Source organism: Acanthopagrus latus, chromosome 13 (genome assembly GCF_904848185.1).
Source record: "Acanthopagrus latus isolate v.2019 chromosome 13, fAcaLat1.1, whole genome shotgun sequence".
Taxonomy (NCBI): Eukaryota; Metazoa; Chordata; class Actinopteri; order Spariformes; family Sparidae; genus Acanthopagrus; species Acanthopagrus latus.
Genome location: NC_051051.1, coordinates 5890975 through 5918106, shown reverse-complemented (window position 1 = coordinate 5918106; position 27132 = coordinate 5890975). Strand labels below are relative to the sequence as shown.

The 27132-nt window shown below is 42.5% G+C and overlaps 1 protein-coding gene across 5 annotated transcripts in view; it reads right to left on the bottom strand.

Moving 5' to 3' along the window:
- The window catches only part of LOC119031202 (RNA-binding protein Musashi homolog 2), a 249474-nt gene that overhangs the window by 170166 nt on the left and 52176 nt on the right, over positions 1-27132 (bottom strand). The gene's annotated exons all lie outside the window — the stretch shown is intronic.

The window sequence follows — 27132 nt, the reverse complement described above, 5'->3', positions numbered from 1 at the left end:
CAACAGAAATAATTTATGGACTTTTCAAAAAACAATTAATGAGTGCTGGAAGATGGAATCAGAGTGCATTAAAGCCTCATTTAGTTTCAAACGGCAAGAATATTAAGGATTATTACCCACGGCGTCAAAAAGGGCACGAACATCTGCTGCAGAGAGTACATGCTAAATTTAGGCGGACGATTTCTCAGGGAAATACAGTAGCAATCCAACACCAGTGTCAGAGCGGAATCTGCAAGGGACTATTTCCTTTTTTTTTGCACAAGATTAAAAATTAACCTATGAATTTATTGGATATATACACCAACATCTGAAACAAGTGGTGAGCATCCGTGCCGAATTCCCTGACTGACACACGACAGTAAACACCTGATCGGAGACCGACGAAACATTACCAAAAAGTTTGATTCATTCATCCTTTCTTTAAGGTCACTATCAAAATGTAAAGTAATATAAAACCGAGGCTCCAGCTCTTCATGTCTCTATGACACCTATGGTGTTATTATGGTTATTGCTTTGGCCTGATATGACTTTGCAGTGAGAGAGGCTGCTCGAACACTGTGGAGAGCCTGTTTCAGTCGACCTCTGGTAATAGAGGTGATGGCACCGCAAATGATTTAGCATGTCTGATGTGGACATAACGTTTCCTAGCTTAAGGCAATTTCGACACAGATCGAGTGCGATCTACTATTCTTTGTCTAGTTACTGGGAGATAATAAGAGGCCGACTGATTAAAGCTCTTAACTAGTGCAGTAACAGGATAAGAAAGTATCTGTTTGACTAGTTTTTCTTGCTTTTGTTTGAACGGAGGGAGGATAACGGCACACATTTTCCCATACATAATCCTCACTGTCTCCTCCAAAGTACCGCAATTTATGCTACAGATCGCGAATTTACTGATATAATGATTCTGATGCGCTGCTCTCTGTAATCTTACTGGCAAACAACGACAAAAAAAAGGCAACAGAGGAGGCAGCGGTGAAAGTCACAGCCCTGATCTCTCTCTCCCCACCGGCTCGCCAGAATCAAACAGAAATAAATGATGCAGGGCAGGATAAACATACTCGGGAGATGCACAGCAAACTATCAAGAAGGTTGAAAGAGTCTACCTTGATCAAAATGCTGACCGAAACACTTTCGATTTATGAAAGAGGCTTAACGCCGAGAGAGAAAAAAGAAGCAACGTTCAGCTCGAGCCGAAGTAACCATCTGTCAAGTGCTTTCCAGGTGCACACAGTCTCGCAGGCACATCGCCTGCACATATGCACACAGCCTCCCACACATGAGCCCTCTCTTATTACAGTTTTTTTCCTTTTTTCCACTTTGCCTCTGTGATGTTTCATGCTTTGCGCTTGTATTGCATTGTTTTACCACAGAGAAGATTAAGCTAACTTTTGTAAAACAGACGCACACAAAAAAAGAAGAAAAAAAAAATTACGAGGAGGATAAGCGTAATACATTTCAGTGTAGCTCTGGTTTAAAAAAGCTCACAGCGCGCGCTCCAGGGCTGGAGGTGGAGGTGCTGGCAACTGTAAGATGAACACTTAATCAGGAAAAAGGTGACCGCGAGAGTTTGTGGTGGAGACTGCTCACTCAACATGCAGCAAAAATAATTGGTTTGGATTGTTTGATTACGCTGACGAGGACGAGACATCCCACCCCGGCGATTCTTCAGCGCTCGTGAAGATGTGCAATGGGCGAGAGGCAACAGACTTGACCATCTCTGACAATCAATACAGGTGCAAAGGTAAAATTCCAATGATAACAATATAGAAAAAAAATAAAATAAAAATATATATACATATATAGGAGGTAAATAACCCACAAGTGGGTGTGAAGATATTTGTAAAACTTGAGCATGACATGTACACTAGGGGTCACAGCATCAGCTCAAGTACGTCATTTCTGCCACGAGGTGTCTCTCAATCAAAACAACACCGAATGTCTTGAGATGTTTCAAATCTATCTACACCTGAGCAATACAGACAACACTGAACAATAGAGGTGCGAGCAAACTGTTCTGCCCGCTTCCTCCGTCGCTGTTTGATGCATCGCCTGGCGTTTCCTCGCAGTCGGAGGGTGTAACCGGGGGATGCGATGCCGATTTTCCCTGAAACACGGAGGATGATGTCACCGCATAACTTGACAAAATACATAACAAAGATCCGGTCGTTTTTGAATGAGCCTTTAAAACCCGTCATCACACACATGCTAACATGACAGTATTGCTATGCTATGCTATCCCATAGGGATGCAAAAGAACCTGATGTTAGCTTGTTCAATTGATTACAAAGTGAAATAACATTAGACGCTAACATGCGTCTGAGCATCACAGATGACGTACAGTGTTACGATAGCGATGATTTACGATCCACAGGAGGTTAGGATCTTAAAATAACTTAGTTGTCTCCATTTATCATTCGTCAAATAATTTTATTTCCTGTTGCTCAATTCACTTCCTCACCGCCCGATATCTTTTTTTCTCTGCATTATCATTTCATATTCTACTGATGTCTGGAAAGTAGCATTTACCGATACTGTAAATCACTGTGAAATCTGACCTATTTCACCATTATATATTTGAGAGGGAGCCGCATTTTAATGCACATATTTTTACATTCTGTATATGCTTTATTATATATATTATATATATATATATATATATATATATATTTATATATTTATATATTTATATATTTATATATTTATTTATTTATTTATTTATTTACATTTCTTGTTATCTTGTTGCTATTTTAATATTTTTCTTAGAATTTCTCTACACTGTGACATGTCTATTCTAGCAAGAGCAACTGCGATGCAACTCACCCTCGGGGATCAATAAAGTATTTCTGATCCTGATGCTGTAATGAGCATCACAGGCTGTCAGTGGAGCTTATGGCAGCAGTTCTTAATTTATTTATTCATCCATTTATTTATTTCTATATCCTACTCTGCAATGTTCAACTTACTACTACATGGACATGCAAAATATCAACTAGCCGGTTTAGGGTTATGCACTGGCCGAGACCCAGCAGCTGCATCATCAACCCCCACCCCCACATCACCCCCCCCCCCCCCCCCAATCACCACCTCCTCCTCTTCCTCCTCCTCCTCCTCCTCCCAGCATCATGCCTGAGGCCTCAGAGGTTATCAGCCTTGGATGCTGCCGCCGGCAACCCCAAGCCAGACAGCTGCTGATAAACTGGCTGTGCAAGTATTTATCAGCATCACTCACTTTTATCATTGCCAATCTAAGTAAAAATAAATAAATAAACAAGTCAATGTTCATCTCTGCTCGCCTCTCTACATCAGCTGTTTGTCCTGCTTCCCTCCTGGGCCACCCATTCCCTCGGCTGTTCTCTCCAGCCGTGTTCCATCAGGCTGCAACCGGTCAAGTTTTCAGCCTTGTCTTTATACTTTGACATGTCTGCCTGCCCAATAGCTGATGAGATTGCTTGAGTGCTGGTACAACACAATTACTCTCTCTATTTTTCTCTCCATGGTGACAACAGACATTAAGCCTCATGGCTGTATACTGTGTCCCTGTACGCCTATGGCTGTACCACTTGGTTTGAGATACTACAGCAGGAAAAGGTTTGCAGCATCTGCTTGGATTTTTGATGCATTTTAACCAAAACAAACTATACGCATCGGTTATGTATAGCACAATGCCATGATACACAAACAAGTCACAATAGGGAACAGGAAATTCCCCTTCCTCGCTGCGTTTACCTCAACATTAGTTCTGATCATTTGGGTCCGGCAGGGTTTGGTATTTTAAAGTCTCTTTTTTTTTTTTTCGACAAAACATTTCAATTCAAGCTGACAGATTTAAAAATGGACCACTCTTCAACCCAGTTTTTCCTTTAACCCACTTCTTCAAACATTCAGTTATTTTTGCACATCCCTCAGAGACAGTAAGCAGAGTTAGGAGCGTGCACGGCCGAGTGCGGGTGCGTTCACACACGAGTGTGTCTAATTTCTTGAGTGCGCGAGGCTGTGCGTGCAGAGGGCTGCAACAATTACTGCCCTAGTGCATTACCATGGTAATAGAAGGCATGCCGCAGATACGTACAGAGAGGGAGACAAAAATGTAAAAAGCTTCTGGTGCACTCTTATCGACACCTGTTAGCGTTTTTTAACAATGACAGGCAGTGCAAAATGACTAACCATATACCTCGAGAAAAAGCAGGACCTTTTCCATGAGGTCGTCAACAAAAAGCTACAAAAGCTATCTCGCGCTGCCCGCCACTTAACTATTTCAATCTTTCCAGAAGTAGCAACAATAAGCCTCTGCATCTTGATTTTCAGAAGAGCATAACTCTCAATATACATCTTCTTCAGAGCTCAAACTCTGCCTTTTAGTATGTAACTTCAGTGCATCAACTAGCAAATTTGAACATTTGAGGCCAGAAAAGGGAATCTTGACTATTTCTTCTACTCAAAAAAAACACTGTTACATAGCCCACACTGTGGAGCTGACGCCGGTGCTTTAACAATGTGTAAAGGACGTCAGCTGTTGTCAGTCCACATAAAAAAAAAAGAACAAACAAAGTCAGGTCACGTTAATACTGTCCAGAGAATGCTTTAAAAAGGACTGCTTTGTCCAGACACCTCAGGAACAATATCCCAAACTCCTACCCTGCAGCATACACACACACACACACACACACGCACACACACACACGCACACACACACACGCACACACACACAGTGAGATGCTCTTGGCAGCTGCTGACATCACGGCGAGTGGATGTGGAGGCTAGCGTAGTGGAAGCACAAACCTGACACCTAGTAAATCCCTGAGCTATTCAATTTATTCATATCCATCACACACACACACGGAAAAAAAAAAATCATACAAGCATATTGCATGAAAAAGCCCCTTATTCTTTTCATCAAGACAAGATTTACTCTCTCTGTTCTTAGACCCTGCAGCGCTGTTTTGTGCGGTCAAAGTACCTGAGAATGGCAAAGAGCTGTCTCTATATGTGCCTGAGTGGAACACCACAGTGCAAGTAATTGTGCCTGACACATCGTGCCCTCATTAAGATGTTAAGTTTGAGGTATGCGTAGCAGTCTAGTGCCTAATTCTAAATGTTTAATATTCAGGGTTTTTTTTTTTCCTCCATAAATTTTGGGCTGCAGCAATCAGCCCGATCATTTTGGGTAAGGTGCGCTACAGTGTTTTCCACGTGAGACTCCAGACGCAGCCGAGTCTGCACAAAAAGTGTTGATAATCGCAGAGCAGGGAGGAAAAATTTGACCCGTCGATAATGTAAACGACCAGGAGTCGAGTGATATTCAGCCCTTTTCTGCAAACTTAAAACCTCTGAGTTTTCAAATAACTTTGGGGGTGACTTTACTGGCGAACCTTCACGGACTCGAGACGAAATACGAAATCTGTGCGAAACACACATGGGCAGTTTGGCTCGTGTCACACACACCCCTCTCTGACTCACAAAGCCCTGGACAAACTTGGGGAAATATCTTTTTTTGGGCCATGCCAGGCAGGTTATAATCAAAGTCACTCAAGTCCCAGCTGCTTCACTTTGATTACTCTGATCTATTGTCTGATTTGGATGAGTGTGTGTGTGTGTGTGTGTTTATGCACGGGTGTATCCTCCCTTTCCTCTTTTCCCTCTTAAGTGTAAACAATGCACCTCGTCGCAAATCCTTTATAATAAGGCGCTGCCGGTTTAAGTATGTGCTATAAAAGCGTGTGTGTGTGTGTGTGTGTGTGTGTGTGGGGGGGGGGGGGTGTTCTGCTGCTGCTGGGAGTGCTGAGGAAGTTGAAAAAAAAGATAAGCCAGTAGCTAATATTGCGGCGCACAATGTCATTATTATTTGTGGAAATTTTTAGTACTTCTACCTGTGGCAGCAAACACAATTCAAAGAGCCTCAGTGTCGCGCCTACAAAAAGCTATTAGTGTTTTGAACATGCGTGCAGAACTGAGGCCGCAAAGACAAAGCGTGAATGTGATTAACTCCCCAAGTAGGATATGAGAGGAAATGAATATAGTGTGAAACAATGTGGAAAAAAAAATAACACGGAGGGGAGAAGCAGGCACGGGGTAAGACAGAAAAATGTGTAACATATTTATGCAAATCTTGAGATTTTACACAGACACTCCAGCTCTGACGCTCCAGTATGTTGTTTTTAAATTTCCACCCGGAAAGGCGACGACAATGACGAGAGACGTTTAATGGTTTAGCTGGAAAGCCGAAAGGGGATGAAAATGCTCATTCTTGGATTACAGATCAGTGTCTTCACATATCTCGATGCCGTCTTTGTTCTCACATTAAACTTGCATGTCCTTCAGCTCTTCAGCGTAGGTATTCAATTTTGAGTTTCGCCCTTTAGTAAGCAGCCTGTTTTCACACGTTCAAATGTTCCTTTTTTTTAAGTTAAATCAAACTGTATTGGGATATTTAGTTAGCCCGCGGCAAATTACCGTCAGGGGAGCAAAACTTAGCATCTCCGTGGCTGCTTCAATCATATGGCGCTGGACTGGAAGGCTGTGAGCCATTAAAAGTTAGTAAAAGCAGTTACTGAAGCTGGAGGCCACAGAGGGATAAAGACAGTTAAAGCTGTGTGAAGAAATAACAGGTTGTTGCGTTGCTGATCTTCTCCTGTGGTGATCTGCAGTGAAGTAGCTGCATAATGCATCCTTTTCAATTTCACTTCTCTTCCTCTGGCCATCTCTCACACATCGCTGTTCTGACCCGGCATTTGTGTTTCACCTCCTCGCGTGTGCACGATGAAACAGTGCGGCAGATTTTTTACACCTGCTCCTCCCGGATGTGAGAGTTTCAGACACAGTTTTTCACCGCAGCCCGACCACCGCTGCACAAGCCAGGAACAGTGGCTCTAATTGACTCATCTTTTTGGTGGTGCTCCTGCAAATTAGCTTCCCATTCCTTTTGTAAATTAAGACACAATTTTATTTTGTCATGCGTACAACAGGCTGATGATCCTTAATAAATGTTGGCCATTTTGCGCAGGGCGGTGGAGATGACATTGGTGGAGTTACAGGTGACTAAGCTGCCAAGCCAGTGACCTCAGCGACAATATTTTTCAGGGTGAAACCACTGGACATATGATGACGTAGGACCAAGGTGATCCGACCTTTGCAAATGTGATATGGCTGGATATTTTTCAGGAGATCACAGAAAAAACGTGTATTTTGTAAAGTTGCACCATGAGGGTTTTGCAGGAATGAACTTTGTCAGTATTGATTATGGGTTGATTGGTTTGCTAAATGCTTGGACGGACTAGTTGCTTGGTCAAAACTGATCAATGGTGGACAGCATGTTAGTCCCAGTTGCTGGTCACACTTCTTCACAAATGAATCGAATATGTTTTAAGGAAACTGTTGCATTTAACGCCAAATTCCCTGTGTTTTCTGAATTAAAAACTAAACCAACATGTCAATGATGTCTGGAAAAGTGACACTGATACCATTTATTTGGATCAATGATCTTCATTAATGTGGATATAATGACTTAGTGAGTGGAGGCAAGTGTTAGGACAAGTAGAACAGTCTCGTAAGTTCAGTTCACTTTACTGTAATACAGCCTTTTAAACCAGGAAAACACAGCACTTACACCATATCATGCTCTGAGAACATCTATCTAATATCACAATAACAATATAATATCAGTACATCGCCCAGCCCTACTCTCTCGCACTTCTTACTTCAAATCTTTCTTTCTTCTCTCATCAGAGCCTCCAAATCTTCTGATTCGGTCCTAGTCCTCGCTAATTGACTGTCACCATACCGCAAATTTGTTGCTGGTGGATCTCTCAGTTATCACCCTCCCTTTCACAACACACACACATACACACACAAACACACACACACCTCGTGCACACCATTCTCCAAGCCAGGTCGCTGAGATCACACATCCAGCTATGATTACAAGGTGTAAGCCTTCATCATGGCCCCCACCTCTCACACATACTGGCTCTCAAACAGCTGTAAACACAGAGCCCCAGACAGGGAGGAAGCAGACAGGGGATTTCGATGTCATTTCTCATACCTAAAAATAATGGGACAGATAGAAAAAAGCCATCGCACTTTGTTGTATAAGCCACAATTGTTATCGTTCTAGCAAGGGGATATAATTACTGGCATTCAGATCCCGTCTGTGGCCTCGTTCATAAGCAACCAGAAAAGCACCAGAGAGCATCTGTCAATGCAATGTAGTATGATCAAAGGCCTAGACGTTGAGCAGGCGCGATGCGCACACACACTCCCGTGCACGCGCTCACACATAACAGGTGAAAACGTGGCCGGCCCAGGTAAACACTGCCTCTGTTCATTTGCATCACTGGAGCTGACTCACAAAGAGAGAACACAGCCAATAAACAACAAACAACAGCACAATCACTTTTGCTTTGGAGGGCGTTCGGCACAGGATAGTAAAGCTGGATTAGATCATCAGTGGGAGAAAGGGAGCGCGATTACAACAGTGGCGTCTCTGTCCAGCTACAAGTTTAAGGGTGAGGGGGGCACGGCTTGGTCCACTTCTACTCCCCTACATGCCCTTTTTAAAAAGTGGTCCAATCTCAGCTCTAGTGTGCATAAATAGATCTGTAATTGCTTATTACAATACAATTAGGGCAAAGGGGATGAGAGAAGGAAAGATGCTTAGTGCAAATGTGGAGTGACAGGCCCAAGCACCCAGACCCAGGATTACAGTAGCCGTTTGCACACGGACGGAAAATGAGCATGATGAGAGAGAGAGAGAGAGAGAGAGAGAGAGAGAGAGAGAGAGAGAGAGAGAGAGAGAGAGAGAGAGAGAGAGAGAGAGAGAGAGAGAGAGAGAGAGGAAGAAGGAGTTGGGGGTGGGGCTGTCAAGTACAGGGCAGAAGCTAATGACAACTCTGGCTTCAACTTGCACAGACGTCTTTGAAGCCCGGCTCTGATCAGAGCTGTGATTGCCACCGCTGCAGGGCCACCACTCCGATATTAACCTACACTAACAGCTATTCAGTGAAAGTCACAGGCCCTTTCAAAAAGCCGACTTCTGCCGGAGCTGGCCATCTGTGGAACGGCCCTGCGAGGCGGCCAAGACGCGAATACGGGGCCACACGTGGTAGGGACACTGTTTGCATATGGCCTTGCTGTAACAGTGACAGTCAGGCTGAACATGGGGCCGGTTAGAGCTGATTAGCTGCACTTCCCTCCTCAACCCACTACAGTTATGAAGATTGATAGAAGCAGCTTAGAGCTGATTATAGGGCCCTGGAGATGCATGGGCCCATACCCAAACAGCACATTCACACTGCATTGGCAATGAGCACAGCATGCGATCGCTCGGCACAGGCCGGGCATTAAGCAAACGTTACAGCAATAAGAGGCAAATAAGAGAAATGGACAATGCCAGAAGTGCTCTTAAGAGCTTCTTCAGAAATATGAATATTATGCTAATTAGATGCTTGCTTGTGGCTAAATCTGGGACATTTGAGCAAGCACGTTTTGAACATTTAACAGATTTCCAAGACAATATATTGTGAACATGACGGGATATCCAACACTCACTCCAGGGTTATGAGACACAGCATGACTTCATGCGGCAGCGGAGGTCTATTTAGCATGCACGACGCTAGAAATTAATCTCGCTTTGACACGAGCCAGTCATGCTTTGAAACACAAATAAAAAAATATTATGAAAATGTTCTTTAATAATACAAATATCTAAGCCTTGTTCATGCCCCACAAAAGTAGGACATTTTTCAGGGAATGAAGGGAAAAAGGACAGTTTAATGAGAAACGCTTTCAATTTGTCTTCATTTTACACAAACACAGTCCAACAGTTACATGAACTAATATCTTGATATTTTATTTCGTACAGCTACTAAGACTCCCGTATTGCTATGGAGCATGTTTGTATAAGTTGGTTCTGGTGTTGGATGGTTTTGTTTGTAATGTGCATGTGAGCTGCTGCCAGTTCAGTCAGTTGGTGGTGATAAAGGTGCAAAGACACGTAGCAAAGTGCCCACAAATACAGAAGAGAAGAAGAAGAGAGACAGCAATGTAGAGTTGGGTAAATATTTGCCTTTTTGCTTTTTTGTTGTAACGTACCAGGTTTGAGACTGTTGCTGCTGTACTACCTGGATTGACATTAGTAACACATTGGTGCTGATTATTCGGTGTATGTTTCCTGCAACAATATCCAAGTGCAAAACCTTGTTTGGATCCGCTCCTCCTTCCCCGTTACTAGGACTCAATACTTCAAGTATCCGTTTCATATTAAAAGCCCTCTAGCATTTGAGTGGGCAGAAACCCTTCATGTCTTCAGTTGGCATTTATTGTGAAAGATCTGCAGGAACAAGCTTCCCATCCCGATTTGAGTTCAACAGTTGTTGATAAAACTTGAGACACAATGTGTCACAGTTATCGTGATGGATTGTGGTGCTGCTACAAACTCAATTATGGTTTCTGATTATGTCCATAGATCAGGAGCAGCAGAGCAAAATGCGACACCTAGTGGTAAAATTAGGTATAATTGGCTAAATATCAAACCAGTTTGAAAATGTTCAGCCCAATACTACTAGCAAGTAATCGTGTTTTTTTATTTAATTTTTTCCAAAAAGCTACAGAGGATTCACGTCTGAATGAATTCACATTTCTCATGCAAACCTCCATAATGTCTTTTATTTGTTCATTTATTGGTTCCAATTATTTTTTTTAAACCATAAAACCTTTTCATCAGATGTGTCACAACATGGACTGGAAAGATGTGGACCTGACTGAAGTAATCCCGTTGACCTTTTAAACCCTCTGCAGAGGGCTGAGCAGTTCCCAAGCAATGGTTGACTCCCTGGCATAGTCTGATCCTCCCTTCAGTCCAGCAATGGCACGTAGGGGAGACAGAGTCAGGACGCTGCAGTCACTTTTAACAGCTATATTTGGGACTGGGCTCTGATCTTTACACTATAGTGACTCCCAGTCTACTTTGGGTCTCTGCTGCCCTCTCCCTGTCTCTGAACTTGCACCAGGTTGAAGGTCCTCCAGCTTTTGTTGGGTCTTTGTCTGCATTTTTTTTTACCAAATATCGAGTCAGCACATTTGTAGCAGTTTCACAAACAAGATTAAAAAAAATCTGAACACATGACAACAAATGGGTCCTGGAAATTAGTAAATCAAATAAAGCCCCATAATCCAGGTGGAGTGGGGGTCAGGTGGTCAGTGTACGGAATGGCATGGAGGACGTGTTGTGCTAAACAAGGCCAGGAAAGGTAGATTGACACAGCTATTGACATATAGTTTCTGTGCAGTGTATAAGAAAAATCCAATTACAGTATTTGTATACATTCACCTTGGCCAAGCATTTTAGAAAATTATCAACACAATCAAATGTTCCCATTCAGAGCAACCAAATGTGAAATCTAAAATTGAACTACTGTTATCCCGAAGCCGCATTCGCCACTGAGACAAAACGTTGACGGCGGCTGTGCAAGAGAAACAAATTCTCTGTAGTAAATAATCTCTCCTGCCTCGATGCTTTGACTGGCAGCCTTTTCAGTAAGTTGATGTTCTCTTGCATGACCCTTGACACTGATACCAAATGTTAATTTTTGTAACAAGACCCCTGTCTTAGTCCTGACAGTAAGCACTAGAGGGGAAAACAAATGGGATTTTAACTTCCAATTACAATAATGGCTTTTTATGACAGGCCCTCCAACTACGCACCTTAGCCTCCACCCCCCTCCCTCCCTCCCACACACACACACACACACACATTGCAGGAAAACAATGTGGCTAATCATCCAGGAACCCTAATCTCTCCAAATGTGGTCATGTGAGTGATGTGATAAGAAAAGAAGGAGGAGATAAACAGGACGAGGATATTCAATTGCCTAAAAAATTGAATATCCTTTGGTGACCCTACATGAACTTTCTTTGTTGTCCAACTCAATTTCCCTCTCACTATCATAAATCTGTATTTTTCTGGACTAATACATTCTTTTTAAACACCATTTAGTTTGATTTAAAGTGCGATAATGTAAGTATCGGCCACCTGTTGAATTCATACCGAACACAAAAACAGGGCAGCATATTACCTGAGCAACTGCTAACTGCTGCCGGCTGTAGCCAACTTCGGTTAGTTAGCTCAGTTAGCCGTGCAGCTAGTGGTACTGACTGGGAGACCGGGGCAGTATTGTCAGTTACACAGCTAGTACAGGAGATTTGGACCTGTTCAAGCCTGTTCGCATGCCTCCTTTAGTATATATATATCTCTGTAATAACAAATACATAGATATCTGATATTTTGACACATTGCCCCTTTAAGAATTAATATTTTAAAACTGTCTGAGCTCGAAGTCTTACTCTCATCATTAAAAAAGCAATTCATTAGTTTGCTTTCAAGGCTGTGATCACTGTGATAAAAATACCTTGACGCCGAGCAGGTAATGGGATGAATGAAGTCCCTCCCTTTCGAATGTGTAAAATCTAGCATCCCTCGAACAGTATGAGAACAACTGTACAGACGCTTTTCCAGCCCTTTCTTCTAATGTTCAACTCAGAAGACCGCGTGACATTGATCAGAAAGAGTAGAGTGCAAACAATGGACAAATGGGACACATTAATGATGTCGTACACACAGCTCTGTGAAATCTTGGTCCGCTTCCACTGAATTCTGCTTCATTGTCAAACTGAGAATCTTTGGACTGCTGGTCAAACAAAAACCGGCAACTTGAATATATGTCACCTTGAGCTGTGAGGAATAGTTTGAGGCATTTTTCACAATTATCTATCATTTCAGAGACAAGACGATTAATTGATTGATCGGGGGAGAAAAATAACTTGCAGAATGATCAATTATGAAAATAATCGTTAGTTGCAGCCCTAATTAATTATGCAACCATAAACGGTTTACACTTGCACACTTCCCCCCCTCACACTGGCAGTGGCAGCATTGTTGTCTAAATATAAACGCAGCCACATATGACTAACTGAACGCAACCTTGTTAATCATTTATAAGTAAAACAAACTCCAGGCAACTGCCAAGATGATGGAAACGCGATTCATTGTACTACAGAGTTAATTATGTGGATCATTGTGCTCCAAAAATAAACCCTAAGTGTGCATCATTATGCATGGCTACCAAGGTCATCAGGCATTCAGTGTCTTCAGAAACACGAATCCAATGCGCCGTTAGCGGCATCCTGGGTGTTATACATTTATGCCTTTTAGTGTTAACCTCAAGGACAAGAATGTCCCCGACGGAGGGAGCCAGTCAGGCCTCTCCTCCCCATTAAAAAAGACATGGTCTGCACTCTGTGTCGGTGAGCTGCTGTGGCTGAGATGACTACCATCCACCACATTTCATGAGCAATCACGACCGGTCATTTTCTGCTTATCATTTTACGTTCCATTTTCTATCGGCTACTGTTTGTATTTGCATGTGGACCGAATCAGATACAGTTATTTCATACGGCTCTCTTAATCATGCATGGTTGAAATTCCTCTTCCTGTATTGTTTCTTTTACAAATATTAAAGACAGCTCATATTTGATCCACGGTTAACAAGGAGAACCATGAACTGTGGTCGCAAGACACACACACACATACACACACACAACCTCCGACAAACTAAAATAAATGGTCCTGATACAATAACGTAAAGTACATTAGGGCTGTAACCGACGATTATTCATCATTGGTTAATCTGCCGATTATTTTCACAATTAACTCATTAATCGTTTAGTTTAATCAATTTCCCAGAACCCAAACTCAACTCTTCATACTGCTTCTTTCATGCAACCCACAGTCGAGCACTTAAAGACTCGTTCTTTTCATACCAAATCTTTACATTTAAAAACCTGGAACCAGCAGCTGTTTGACAAAAAAATGACTGATACCAATAAAAATGGTAGATTGATTGATCACCTAATCAAAGTACAGGACACTTTGCACAGTGACGTATTGTGTAAACTATAGTGAAAGGCTTTCTTGCACTGTTGACTAGTGATCAATCAATACAAATACAAACAAACCTAAACAAGCCAGCGCTGTGCATTTCAGGAACAATGGCTAGAAAGAAAACTGCTCCTGCTCCACAAGGATGGTAATGAATAACTAAAGAAGGCTATATGAGGTAAAAAAAAAAAAAAAAAAAGATCTTAAACTCATAACTTGAGAAAACAAAATTAAGAAGACTAAGAAGAAAATAGAGGGACATTCATTTCTACATTAAGAGGAACATGTCCTTTATTTACTGTCTGGCAGCTACCTTAAACCAACTGTATCTCATTGTTGTGCTTTGTCATTGGCATTTGTGACAGTGTTTTTAGTCACCCCACACAATGGTCGTGGTCCACTTAATTGATGTAATTAATGTTCATCATGGTGAGTGTTTGCTGAGCGACTTCTAAACCCCGAGCCTCTCGCCTCCTCTCAGGAGGGGAATTGGGCGAGCATGAAGCACTCGAGTTTTTTGTCATGCTTCACAGGAACCTAGAAATGAGTGGAATAACTCTCAGCTCTTAAGCATGCTCAGAAGAGCTCAGCAGCAGCGGCGCTTCGGCTAAGTCATTCTCCATGGCGCCGGGGATAGCTCCCAGGCAATCCTGACCAGCCGGCGGCCAGTTACCTGGACACACATCCACTCAGCCCACAATACACAATCATTTAGTGGCAGGTGATGCATGGCGGAGCAAGCACAATGATCCTGACTAGATGTCATGTAAAAGGCGACTGTTTACACTCTGTCGCACTGTAGCTGTCTGTGTGTGGCCATGCTGCGATGCCTTGTACTGTCCTTGATGCACCTCGGTAGTGCTGTCTGGAGGTGATTGGAGAAAAACCAGAAGAGGAGGAGATACAGACGAGCCAGGAATAAAAGGAGAGGGGAGTAAAATCCTACTATGTGTGGTAGAAGATATTTTGTTCTCTCATCTCTGGAATTATATAAACTGCTTGTGGCTAGTCGAGGCCTCAGCTGCGGTGAAAATGGGCCCCAACTGCGTCGCTCCCCAACAATCTACTCCACATCTCCAAATCTTCCATCTCTGCCCCTGAGCAGTGGCAGAAACAAACAAAAATCCTCCTCCTCTCCACTCTTTGTCTGCATTTCATTTCCTCTGAGGAAGAGGGCTCGCTTAAAATATTCAGGCACTTTAAAGTGGCATGTCACACTGACCAGGCTATTTTCTTTGATGAGCTCTAGTCCTAATCCTTCAATGATACATCTTCTTCCAACTCCATCACTCGAGTGAGGTACCCTACAGAATAGTTATTGGTTAAAGAATCTGTGAGAAGATAAAAAAAAAAGAAAGAAAAAGGAATTGCTGGGTTTCCGAGCAGCTCTTACACATCAGGCGTATAAATGGGAGCTGTGTGACACTATGGTCAAATGGATTTCTGCACACAGTCCACACACGCCCTTAACATGCTGCTGGGCCACAATCTCAGCCCCCCAGCCTTGGCTCAGCCCCACCTGCCCCACCTACGGTGTAATTCACTCTCCAGCTAAAGCTGGGTAGTAGGCCTGACCCCCACAGCTCCGGCCGTCACTTACTGCTGACCTCCAGCGAGGTGCCAATGAAACATGTCCATTGAGTGGTGAGCAGAACAAACTGCCTCACCCGGCTCCTGCTGACAGCTCAGCATTTTAAAGAGCGGTAACGGATCAACACGGGTTCAGAGCCGCACACCTCAGGCCGCGTTCGCCTCCGGCCTGAGAACTGCACTGCACTGGGAGGACGAGGGGGGTTAATTTGAAAGCTTGGAAGATATTAAAACCAGTCAGAACGCTGGAGAGAATATCCAATAATCATGAAAATATGTTTTTTTTTCTTGATGTGCCCGACAGTTCGTCAAGGTTCAAGGGATTTATTCGTCATTATACAACACGGGGCTGCGTATGTAACAACCCATTTATTAAGTTGCAACTGATGTTTGTAATGCTTTGTAAATGGTTTATACATACTGTGTAGTCCATCTACTGGTACTGTTACTGATGCTGAAAACCCTTTACAAGTGATGTTTATAAAGCATTTCATTGTTTGTCACCAATGAAAAAAACTCTTAACCGAGGTTTAATTAACTATTAATTCATCATTTATTAACACTGGTTATTGTAAAGTGCCTACCCCCAGCCCTAATTCTGTCTGACATTACATTTTCGTGTTTTTTGAAAAACTGTATCAGAAGTGATTAAACTGGAACTCTCTGATGACCGCACACGCTCCGCTTGTAACTGCAAAATGATCCATAATCTTAATTCTAATGCATAAACTGCTGTTTAATGAAGACGTTTTACACTGAATGAATGCAATAAGGCTTTGAGCAATTTTTAGCACAACAACACTCAAGGCGAACTCTCACCAATCCAATGATCCTTGAGCTGATCTATTTGTTCTGGCAATCATATTAGCTTAACAATTGCCTCCTTGCGCCGTCCAGCAGCCGCAGAGCAGTGACATGTCTTTGGCCCCATCTGTTGAAGTTGAGTTTAAGTCATAGCGTGCCTCTCTCTGGCTCGCTAAAGGTTCGGCTTTCCTCACACTCTCTTTTTCTTTTTTAGTTCAACACCCTTTGTACACTAAGGCATGTGCCATATACTGGGAGCGGCTGACCACGGTTTTACAGGGGCTTGGCATTGTTTTGGTGCTGGAACCAAGTCAATGAGCTGTGAAACAGGTTAAAGTTTTATAGAGTTGCACAGTGCGGTGTTGATGGAATCCTCAGTATTAACAATGTCTGCCTATTACTGACCAGGAATCAAACTCTAAAAGATTGCACAACAAAAGGTGTTATACAGTAGGTGTGCAGCTGACTTTGTGATAAATCAGCGAGGATAAGAGCAGCGTCTGCTTTTCTGGGTGTGATTTTTCTTTTTTTTTTTTTCCATGTCAACACGGACGTTTGTAAATGAAGAAGCAAAGATTAAATGAACGATCGTATTCAAACATCAACACAATTAAATGTGACATTTGCGAAATAACTGTTGGTGAAAATCAAATCTACTTTTCTTGAGTCACTTCATAAATGTAGTTTCTATTTTTCTTTTTCTTTAAATGAGCAGGTTACAGGGAACAATAGGAAGATCACAAAAGTAAGAACAAAGTAGGAAATTGTCTCGTGGGAGTGTTTGAGTCATTACAATTACACTAGCTACAGTGCATATTTTTCCCACATAGCTGAGGTCCAGTAATATTTAAACAAATGAGAATAAAGCCCCAATTTTACAGGGTCACGAAAGCTTATTAGAGCTTTAGCCCAGTCTCGCTCTGATCTTTCACTCTTCCTACCTTTACTTCTCCGATTCAGGGAGAAAAATTAGCCTTTTTGTCCTGCAAATATTTTGACCTTTATAAAATGGAGCCAGTGCAACTGCAGTGCTTCCAAAGAGTCCGCTATTCTTATTTCTGAATACATCGGGGGGGGGGTTTTTTGCCACCTCTTTCTCTCCCTGTCTGGGGCTCTTGGCAGTGCGCGGTGCAACGTCATTTACATAAACGCACGTGATGGGACCAAAAAAAAAAAACAGGGCAACTGGAGGACCCGGGCAGACTAATCACAGTCCATTCTGCATGTGACAGCTCGCTCTCCGTCAGGCCAACCTCTGGCTCGAGCCTAGCGTCTGACTCGGCTTGTACCCACAAAACAGCAACACCAACGTCAACAATTCAGAGCGTGAGAAATAGGAGGTGCGGGGAGAGCGTGTCAGATTAGAGTCCATTGCAGGAGTCTCATGCACACTGCAGGAGGTTTGGCCTAGGGCCATGTTCCAGATTTGGGGGAGTTCCAGGTGTATCCAGTTTATCAATCCTGCTTCACGAGTCAGGCCTCGGCTCTTCCCTCACAGCGAGGAAAACAAATTCAAATACGACCTCAGTTAACGGATACCCGGCACAGGCAGCTCTGCTCATGAGCTAAAAATGGAAACTGGCTTGTAAATTGTAATATGTTAGCGGCCCAGCAGGTCGTGAGAACAGACAAGACCGTTCGCACTCACTGCAGTTCAGAGGAACCTCAGTGTTTTTAGAATCTTCCTAAAGCTATCACCACCACTTATTTGGCATCTCTCATAAATATTTATCCACTGTCCGTGTCATCAGAGGCTCAGATGTGCACTACTGCGTAAAAATATAAACGTACAAAGTTATAAAGAAAGCACTGGTTAGCAGGTGACTCTTCCACAACCTCAAACTGGCTCGTGTGTAGCATCTCATTTCCAAGAGGGGTCTATTAATCTATTAATGAATTTAATTTCCTTATGCATAAGAAATGTGATAATAAATGTGAAATTCATTACGGATTATTACATTTCTGTCAGGTAACAGTGGCAGGTGATGTATGCCATTGTTAACCCATTCATTTCAAACTGAAAAGTTTTGTGCTCTACAATAATAAACGTATATCAACAAACATTATGTGGACGCTGCTTTAGGGACATCAGGGCACAAGACACCAAGACCTGTCTGCAGCATGAACTGTCATGGTTTAGCCTATGGGACTTCTATTCTATACTATTCCCAGTGAGTGTTGACTCGCCTCTTTAGGTCGTAGTGGTGTAACTATGTTTACAGCAGCGTCATTTAGAGGTGTTGTGATTGGTGCCATGTTTTGTGATTGGTGAGGTTTGCAGCTAAAAGGGAAAGTTGCCTTCCTCGTTCATCCCATCGACCTCAATGTATTTAGTTCGTTATTATCCCTTATGTGGTTTCATTCATCTGCAATTTGTTTACAGAGGCACAGGTGTCCCCTCAAACCCCACAGCGTGACACCACGCACTGACAACATCATAGCACAGCCTGAGGGCAGGTAAATTATATCACAATATTTTGACATTTAACTTGATTGTGCAGGGACTTGTATATGAGCTTCACTATTCAACTATGAAGTGACTTTCTGGTGCTGTTTTTTGATGACCACTTCTGAGGGATCAACGCAAAAAAAATGTGCGTTGATGTACAGTATACCTTCTGTGTTTGTGAGAATATAGGCCGGTGTGTCGCTATCAGAATCTTTTATTCCCTAAAATTGGTATCGGCATCGGTCCCAAAAGTCCGGTATCGGTACCAACTTATTAACAAACATTTGCCAGAAAATGTTAACACAGGTACAGAAACAACTTCTCTTTTTAATAAAACTACAATTGTTGAAACTTCTATGCGTGGCTACATGGCCACATTTTGTGTATCCAATGCATATATATATATATAAAGGAAGTACTGTACAATGCCAATGCCTTCCAATGGTTTAACACTATTCCACAGGTTAAAGGGTGGCAGTAACACTACAAGATATTCATAAGATCCACAAGATACACTTGAAAAGAAGGGAAGAAGAAGATTGGATGTGAACAATGCTGAATTTAAAACACTGTTACCAATGTAAAAAAAATTGGCACTGGACATTCTGGATTGGAAGAACTAATGTACATTTTGCTCGCATAACACAGGGCGCCTTTAATCAACACCTATTTTTAAAGACTCTGGATGCATTGAGACACAAAGGGCAGCCCCGAGCTTACGTAAAACTGGGCCAAAATTAAGTCTTACTATAGATTCTTCAGTGCACACCTTTTTTTTGTTCATTAATTGAATTAGATAGAAGACCTGAAGCTAATAATAATTGTTAGTCGTGTCGCCCTGAGCTGAGGTTAGCCTTAGGCTTAATTTTATGTATATTAAGAGGTCAAAACAGCGCAGCGTTTATTCTCAGGGCAGCGCTTAATTTTTGCCCAGGGCTTGAATATGTGTGGTGTGAAAAATGGCTCCAGAATTTAATTCGAGGTAGTGAGTAAATGATGTCAACAGCGTGTCTCAGAGCCTTAAAATACTACTCAAACCTATCTCAGCCATTACTTTTTCATAGAACAGTCTTGAGATTGGAACATAATAATTACGGCAGAGTTAAAAGCTTTGGAAGGAAGGTAGCATATGTGGAAAAAAAAAAAAAAGAAATAAAGAAAGATCTGGTAAGCTCCCAAAATATCCCCCCTTGTTGCAGGGCATGTGCCAGCTCATCATGCATTAATACAACACATCATGCCGTTGTACGCTACAAACACACACGAGAGCAAGCGCAACACAACAGCCATCTCTTTTAACTGTCTGCGCAGTAGCCAACCGTAGGCAGCACAGAGCCGCAGAAAACAGGCTTAGACACACAGTTCTACATGAAAACCCTTCTTTTCCATGAGCTGATCCTTCTTTGTTCTGCATAAATGCCAATTACATAATTCTCTCTGGCATGCAAATCAGATTAGATGAGGCCATGGCAGATCACCTATACCGCTCGGTCTCGCACTGCTTCCAAATCCGCAAGAACAGAACATTTGGGGGCACCTCAGTTGTGTGCATTTAAGAATTTAATCAGCTTTTTAATTCAAGATGCAACAGATGAAATACAGTTCTTAATGTGAAAATATATACTTGTGTCTTTTGAGGTCAACGGTGCTGCTATTTAAAACAGTGAGGGCATTTTGGTGCACGCACGCTGGGTATTAGATTAAATAAAACGCAATTTGAAATGTTGACAGGGAATTATCAGGAGTATTATAAAATGTTAGAGATGTCCAGGAGTATACATGACATACTGTACCAGGGGAATATTTGTATGCCGAGAAGAGACACTGACATTCAGCTTGTGGGCACTGATACCCAGAACCATGCTGGGAAAAGGGAACCAATGCAAATTAGCAAATCGAAGGAAAGTGACACTTGCTGTTGGCTGTGGGAAGTCATCAGTAAAAATGTTGCAGCAGTGCACGGTGCAGTCGAGAAAAAAAAGCATAAAAAGGGCTCTCACGACACTACGCTTGTTCTCTATGCGCGTGTTGCAAGGGCACGTGTGTGTGTGTGTGTGTGTGTGTGTGTGTGTGTGTGTGCGTGTGTGTGTGTGTGTGCGTATGTATGTGTGTGTGCGCGCTTCCCCGGGTGTTTGTCTGCGTTTGTTTCAGCCCAGGGAAACTAAAGAGCAGAACAAACCAGAAGTTGCCTGACAGCGCAAGACCCTACCCAATGTGAACTTTGAGGATGCGAGGACAGCTGGTGGAGGAGAGGGGGGGGGATGTGGGGGATGTGGGGGATGTGGGGAGAGACAGAGATGGAAAGCAGAAAAAAAAAAGGATGTTGCGACTGCGATGCATTACTCATGAATCTAGGAAGCTTTTGTGTCAGAAATCTCTAGCATGTGACGCAGAACACGCTCTGAATACATTTATTCCCTTTCTCTGTGCACGCATGTGTGTGTCGGAAACGGAAGTGGACATAAAAGAAGAAAAAAAAAGGCCAGTAGGGCACCTATTTCACCACAGATGTGTGCGAGAGACAAGACGCCACAAAGAACGGCGGTAAAAGCTACTGTACAAAATAAAGTCAAGCCACGGGCTGCCAATCAGAATTCAGAATTGTTTGAATATATTTCTTCTTCTGGAAATACAACATGTTGATACATTTTGTGTTTTGCATTTTACAGCATACAGTAGCGGAGAGGCTGCAGGCACATTCCGGGGACTCTACGTATCCAAGCATACGTGCTCTAAGTGCACAGGCCAAGGCAGCAGAATATGGACGTTACGGTTTGCATTAATAGATGCAATCCCGGTCCCCACAGTCCTCCAGGCTTTTCTTTTGTTAATGGCATTATGAGGCAAACAAGACCAGTGACATTAACTTGATATTCAGCTTCCATCTTAGCGCACAGGAACGCTGAAAATACAGCATCTGGTGGAGAGAAATGACTGTGAATGGTTTTTCAGAATTTCCTTTTTTACTTTTACGATTTCGCATTTGGAAAACATGAACATCCATAGGTTGTTTTTTTTCTTTTTTCTTCCATTTTGGCCCTTTAAAAATGTATCCCATCTTTGTGAGTGTTTACCCACAAACGGGGCTACAATGCAAGTCCAGTGAAATTCAATTCATCGGCAGGGACACACAGCCATATACCGACAGTCCCTCCCAGTTGTGAGCACATCTGGATTGTGCACATAAGGTAAACATCCTTAACGCAGTAGCCAGCGGACATACAAAGGAAAAAAGAAACACATTGCACAATAATAGGTTTGATGCCTCTGTCCCCTCTGTGCTAAACCATCAAACAGAGCATTGTGTCCCTGCTGCAGGCCTGGCCTCCGGGTCCCGGGGACAGATATAGACAGATACAGATCTATAACCTGCAGTATCAGGGCCTAATTGATGCAGGTCTAGCATGCAGGGGGGGAAAAAAAATCGACATGACAGGCATCAGCCACGTGTGACAAGCTTTATCGGTTTGTCTGGGTGTTCTGGCCAGGAGGAGTTAAACTGGTGTCAACACGCATGCGTCATGCAGCTCATTTGCACTGTTTTTGTCATTTTCTTTGTTTAACAGAGTATGAAATTGTCGTGAATCTTTTTTCCTGCTTGAAGGCGGAGCTCCTCGAAAATGACAGTACAGATTGCGGTACCGAAAATCCTGCTCGAATAGCAAAAAAAAGCCCCGACAGCAGTGTGAATTTGAAAAAAAAAACGCCTGCTCGGAAAAGCCCCGCGGATCAGCGATCAAACGTGTTAAAAAATTTTGCGAGAAAAAACATCTGAAAGACAGATGTCTAGCGGATGTTTCCCATAACACTTCCTCCTCCTCTGACATGCTGAGCTGTCTCTCTCCTATTCATATGCTAATGCTCAATCAGATCAGGCTGTCCAATCCAGAAGCATTTCCAACCACCAAGTTGTTGTTGGTTTTTTTTTTTCTTTCTTTTTTTTTTTTTTTTTCCCAAGCAATCAATTTACCTTGGAGAGAGATAAAAGCTTAAAGAGTCACATAAGAGGCGAGCCGGAGCAAATGGTGATATGAACTGAAAAAAAGGGAAGGGAAAAAAAAAAATCCGAGACAGGAAAAGAGGCAGTTGGGGAATAGCTGGATAATGTAGGTATAAACACACAAGTCTGTGCCTAGGAAGGCTCGACTGAAGCTCATTCTCATCTAAGCTGAGTTTCCCCCACTGCAGGAGGGACTTCCAGCACCTTCAGCTGCAATATAAATGTTAATAGAGTTCAGGGAAAGAAAACGAGGCGTAAACAAACAAATGTGGTATTCCATGCTTTGGGGCAGCAGGAGGGCCCCTGCCATTGAGCAGTATGCCTGTGCACGCCTGCATGTGTGTGTGTGTTTTTGCGTATGCATGTGCTACGGGAATCGTGAGAGAAGAGGGAATAAAGATGGGGCTTTCTCGTACACTCGGTGTGAGCCGGGCTGTAGTGGACCTCCAGCGGCGGCGGCCCCCCGAAAGCCTTTTCCCTAAAACCTCCAGTGAGACTCCGCCGTAAGACAGCCAGATCATTTTCTCCATCGTGAAAAAAAAAAGACAGCTTCGAGGGTGAGAGCCGCTCCGAATGGAAATCCACCGTCACCAGAAAAACAACAACACACACTGAGCATCCAAAAAAAAACCCTCATAAAACAATAGCAGGCTTCGTTCTAAATCGAGCGCATTTCTAAAATATCAAAGCGTATCAAAGATCAAGTATTTATCTGCTTGTTTCTGCTAACTTTTCTGAGGTTCGACAGTCATTTTCCGGCACACAAAAGCAGGACAGTGAACAAGAGAGAGAGAGAGAGAGACAGAGAGAGAGAGGGATGAAGGGTAGGTGGGTGGTAAACCCTCACATCCTCATTCTAAGCACACAGGCAGCCACAACTCTCCGTCCTGACTTGTTCAAAGGGTTGGCAACCTTCAGACCAATTAGACATCACAGGGCAGCCTGCACAGCGCCCAGCTTTCATATAAACGGCTCTCCATGAATTTTTAATCAGCTATAATTTAAGGATTTAAATAAAGATCAAATTCATCCGGCTGCACTGCGAAGAGGTGTCTGCCTGCGTGTGTGTGTCTGTGTGTGTGTGCGCATGTCTGCATTTTTATGCAATCAAACGGAAGTGAGTTTGCATGAATGTGTTCATCTGTTTCCCTCACTGCCCCCCCCCATCCTTAATGTTTTCCTCTTCCTTCTCTCCCTCTCTCCTCCCTCCTTCCGATCCCACCTGCCAGTGTTGTGAGCAGAAGCCCGGCAGGTTGTCTAACCCAGAGCAGAAAATTTCCTGACTGACTGGTTGACTGGTTGACTGGTTGGCTGGCTGAGTGGCAGCATGTGAAGAGCAGGAGACAGATCTGCAGGGAATCACTGACAGATGTAATTAATGAGGTCATACTTGGAGTTGGCAGTCCCCTTCATATCCAATTCCTGCCGATCACAACTGAACACACCTGCAGCTCGAACAGCGAGAGGGGAGAAGAAAAAAAGACAATACCCCCTGACAGTGTAAGGAGAGAAGAGACTCATTTTTAGAACGGAGCGTCCCTTCTGAATCTCAGATAAGAGTTTACACGGCACAAAGCCCCAAACAATATCTAAACTGCAGCGACGCAGACAGTAAAATGTACGAGAGGCTGATCTTTGGCTGGCTACATCTTTTTTCTTGTGCCGATATTTCTATTTAACAAACACCCGAAGGTACAAATATTTATTTCATTTCTTCGTGACTTAATATCAGCCAGTAAATCTTCTTGAGAGACTTTCTGCGCAATAATTGAAGATCGTGTAGGCTCGTCCTCTGTAGAGCTGCGACGGTTCATCGATGAGCTGTCGACTATTCATTAGTCAGTTTGAGTCATGTTTCAAGAAAAAATCTCCAGATTCTCCGACTCTGATGTCTATCTCCTGAAGATCTCACTGACGGCAAGTAAAAAAAGCCATTACAAAACTACTGGCTTCAGAAAAACTGCCCCACTGCTGGCTTTTTTTTTAATCTTTATAAAACAGCTAAAAAGACAAAAAACACACAGCAAACAAAGTCACATACCATGAATTCATTAGGTCACGATAATCATTTAGTGACAAATGCGATGTTGTGACAGCCCTGATGTGAATAATGAGAGAAAATAAACGTAAATATTTTCTGGTTTCTTTACTTCGTCATGGCAATAAGTTAAATATATTTGGGTTGTGGACAAAACAAGACATTTGAGGTCATCTTGTAGTAAACTGCAGCCTCGATTTTCTGTATTCCATCTTTTATCCTTGTGGGGTTTTTTTCCCTTTTTTCTGTTTCATTCTTATTTGTAAAATACTCAGAAGTGCTAAAATTGGACAGCCTGTAGATAAAAACTCTGTTGTGATAATTTGCTTTCCCATTATTCTTTCATAAGGAATGTGCTGTTTTTGGAAGGCTACATTTTTATTATTTGGGGGGATTTTTGCCTTTTTTTGTTTTTCTTTTGATTTTTTGGGGGAATCTGCCTACCTGGAGTCTCTGCACGTCAATGAAAATGTACAAATAAAAGAAACCAAACAATGAAAATCAATGCTTACCTCAAAAACAAAATAAAGAAAATAAAAACAAATAAAAATTGGCAAGACAATCGCCATAAAACCCAAGAAAACAAAACCTTCTTCCTTGCATGAAACATTTTTTTCCCCCCCTAACCATGTTTGCGAGCACTTTCTCCAATAACAGAGTGACATTTCACCAACTTATCAGATAAACAATATCACACGAGACGGTGATGAAAAACACAAAACAAAACAAAAAAATGCAGTTGTGAAATGAAGTTACTACCGTTCACTGAGGTATTTACTGCAGCACTATGGTTAATTATGCTGAATGTCAATGAGTATTCCCTCCATTTCCACCCAGACCAGATTATACCCCCTCTCTCTCTCCTGGCCTGGTTTTTTTTCTAACTTAGCGCCGGAGAGTGTTTATTACCTGTAAACAAGCAGGAAAACAGGCCTTGTCACGTTTCACTGGGGCTCCCTCACTCATCACTAATATGTGAAAATATGTATTCAGGTCAAAGATTTTCGGGCCTTCCCTCGAGACCCTGTCAGTCTTCAGACTTCCTTAGTGCAAACATGCAAACAAACACATGTACCAAAGGCCACACGATGCCTAGCAAATATTGTATGCTCAAAGGACAACACTGGAATAGATTCACATCCCATAAATGACGCGCAGATATGGACGCCGGTCGGCGTGTGTGTCCATTTACGTGCACGTTTACATCCCGCCTCCCCCTCACCCGCCGCCTCCCGTCTGACCAGCCATTACAGCTTCAATGGAACACTTACTAACCCTGAAAACAAAGGAGAGCCTTGGCAATGCTCTTGTTATCCATCACCTCTTCAGTCTTGCATAAATAACTCTTAATAAATAGCATCATCATGTCAGAGAGCTTTCAGCCGCGTGGCCTCCCCTGCAGCTCCAACCTATTTTTTTTTCCCTCCACACTGCACTTTTATCCTCACTTGTTTTGCATTTTCGCCTCGCTTAGCATTAAGGGATAACAAAATATTTCGAAATCCAGGGTTCTGGTGACTCTTCAAGGATGCCAAATGCAATTCCCTGGGACGCTTTAGGTACACTTGTAACTTTTGGAGGGGGATGACAAGCTGCGGTGAATCTAAAACCCGTTCCGACTATGTTTGCCCTACAGGGAGGTATTACCAGCCTGATTAGAGTGGTCTATTTTAGGACGGCAACAGTCAATCATTGAATGGTTGGAAAGGCACGACAAAAACAAATTATAACTCTATCTGTCAACGGTGTATGGATTCAAATGAGGAGTTGTAAATGACCGAAATACTAATTTTGCATAACTATTTCCATTACTTATTTTAGTATTTCAATTGGATAAATGCATTTCTTAATATATACAATAGTTCACATTGTTGTGGCATAATAGAGCTCGATCGATGTATTGGTCATCTCATATTAGTGGCTGTCATCACGATATGGGAAAGAGGTGCCATGAGTGATTTGTAATGATAAAATTCCCAGTGAAGTGCACTGATGTCATTTAGGACAATAAACTTTATTGTACTTATGGTTATCTTAAGTGTTGGATGATTACTTTCTTGATTATTCGATGAGTTGTTTGGTCTATAATGTAGCAGAAAATCAAGCCATCAGTGTCTCCTAACGACCCAGATGACATGTCTTGTCTTGGCCCACAACCCAAATATTCAGTTTACTGTCCCGAAGAAGTAGAGAAATCAGATATTATTCTAATTTAAGGGGCTGGAATGAGAAAATCTTAATCTAAAATTGATTTAAATCAATGAATCGATTGTCAGAAATCATTAGCGATTAATTTTTTTGGTTGAAATTAAAATCAC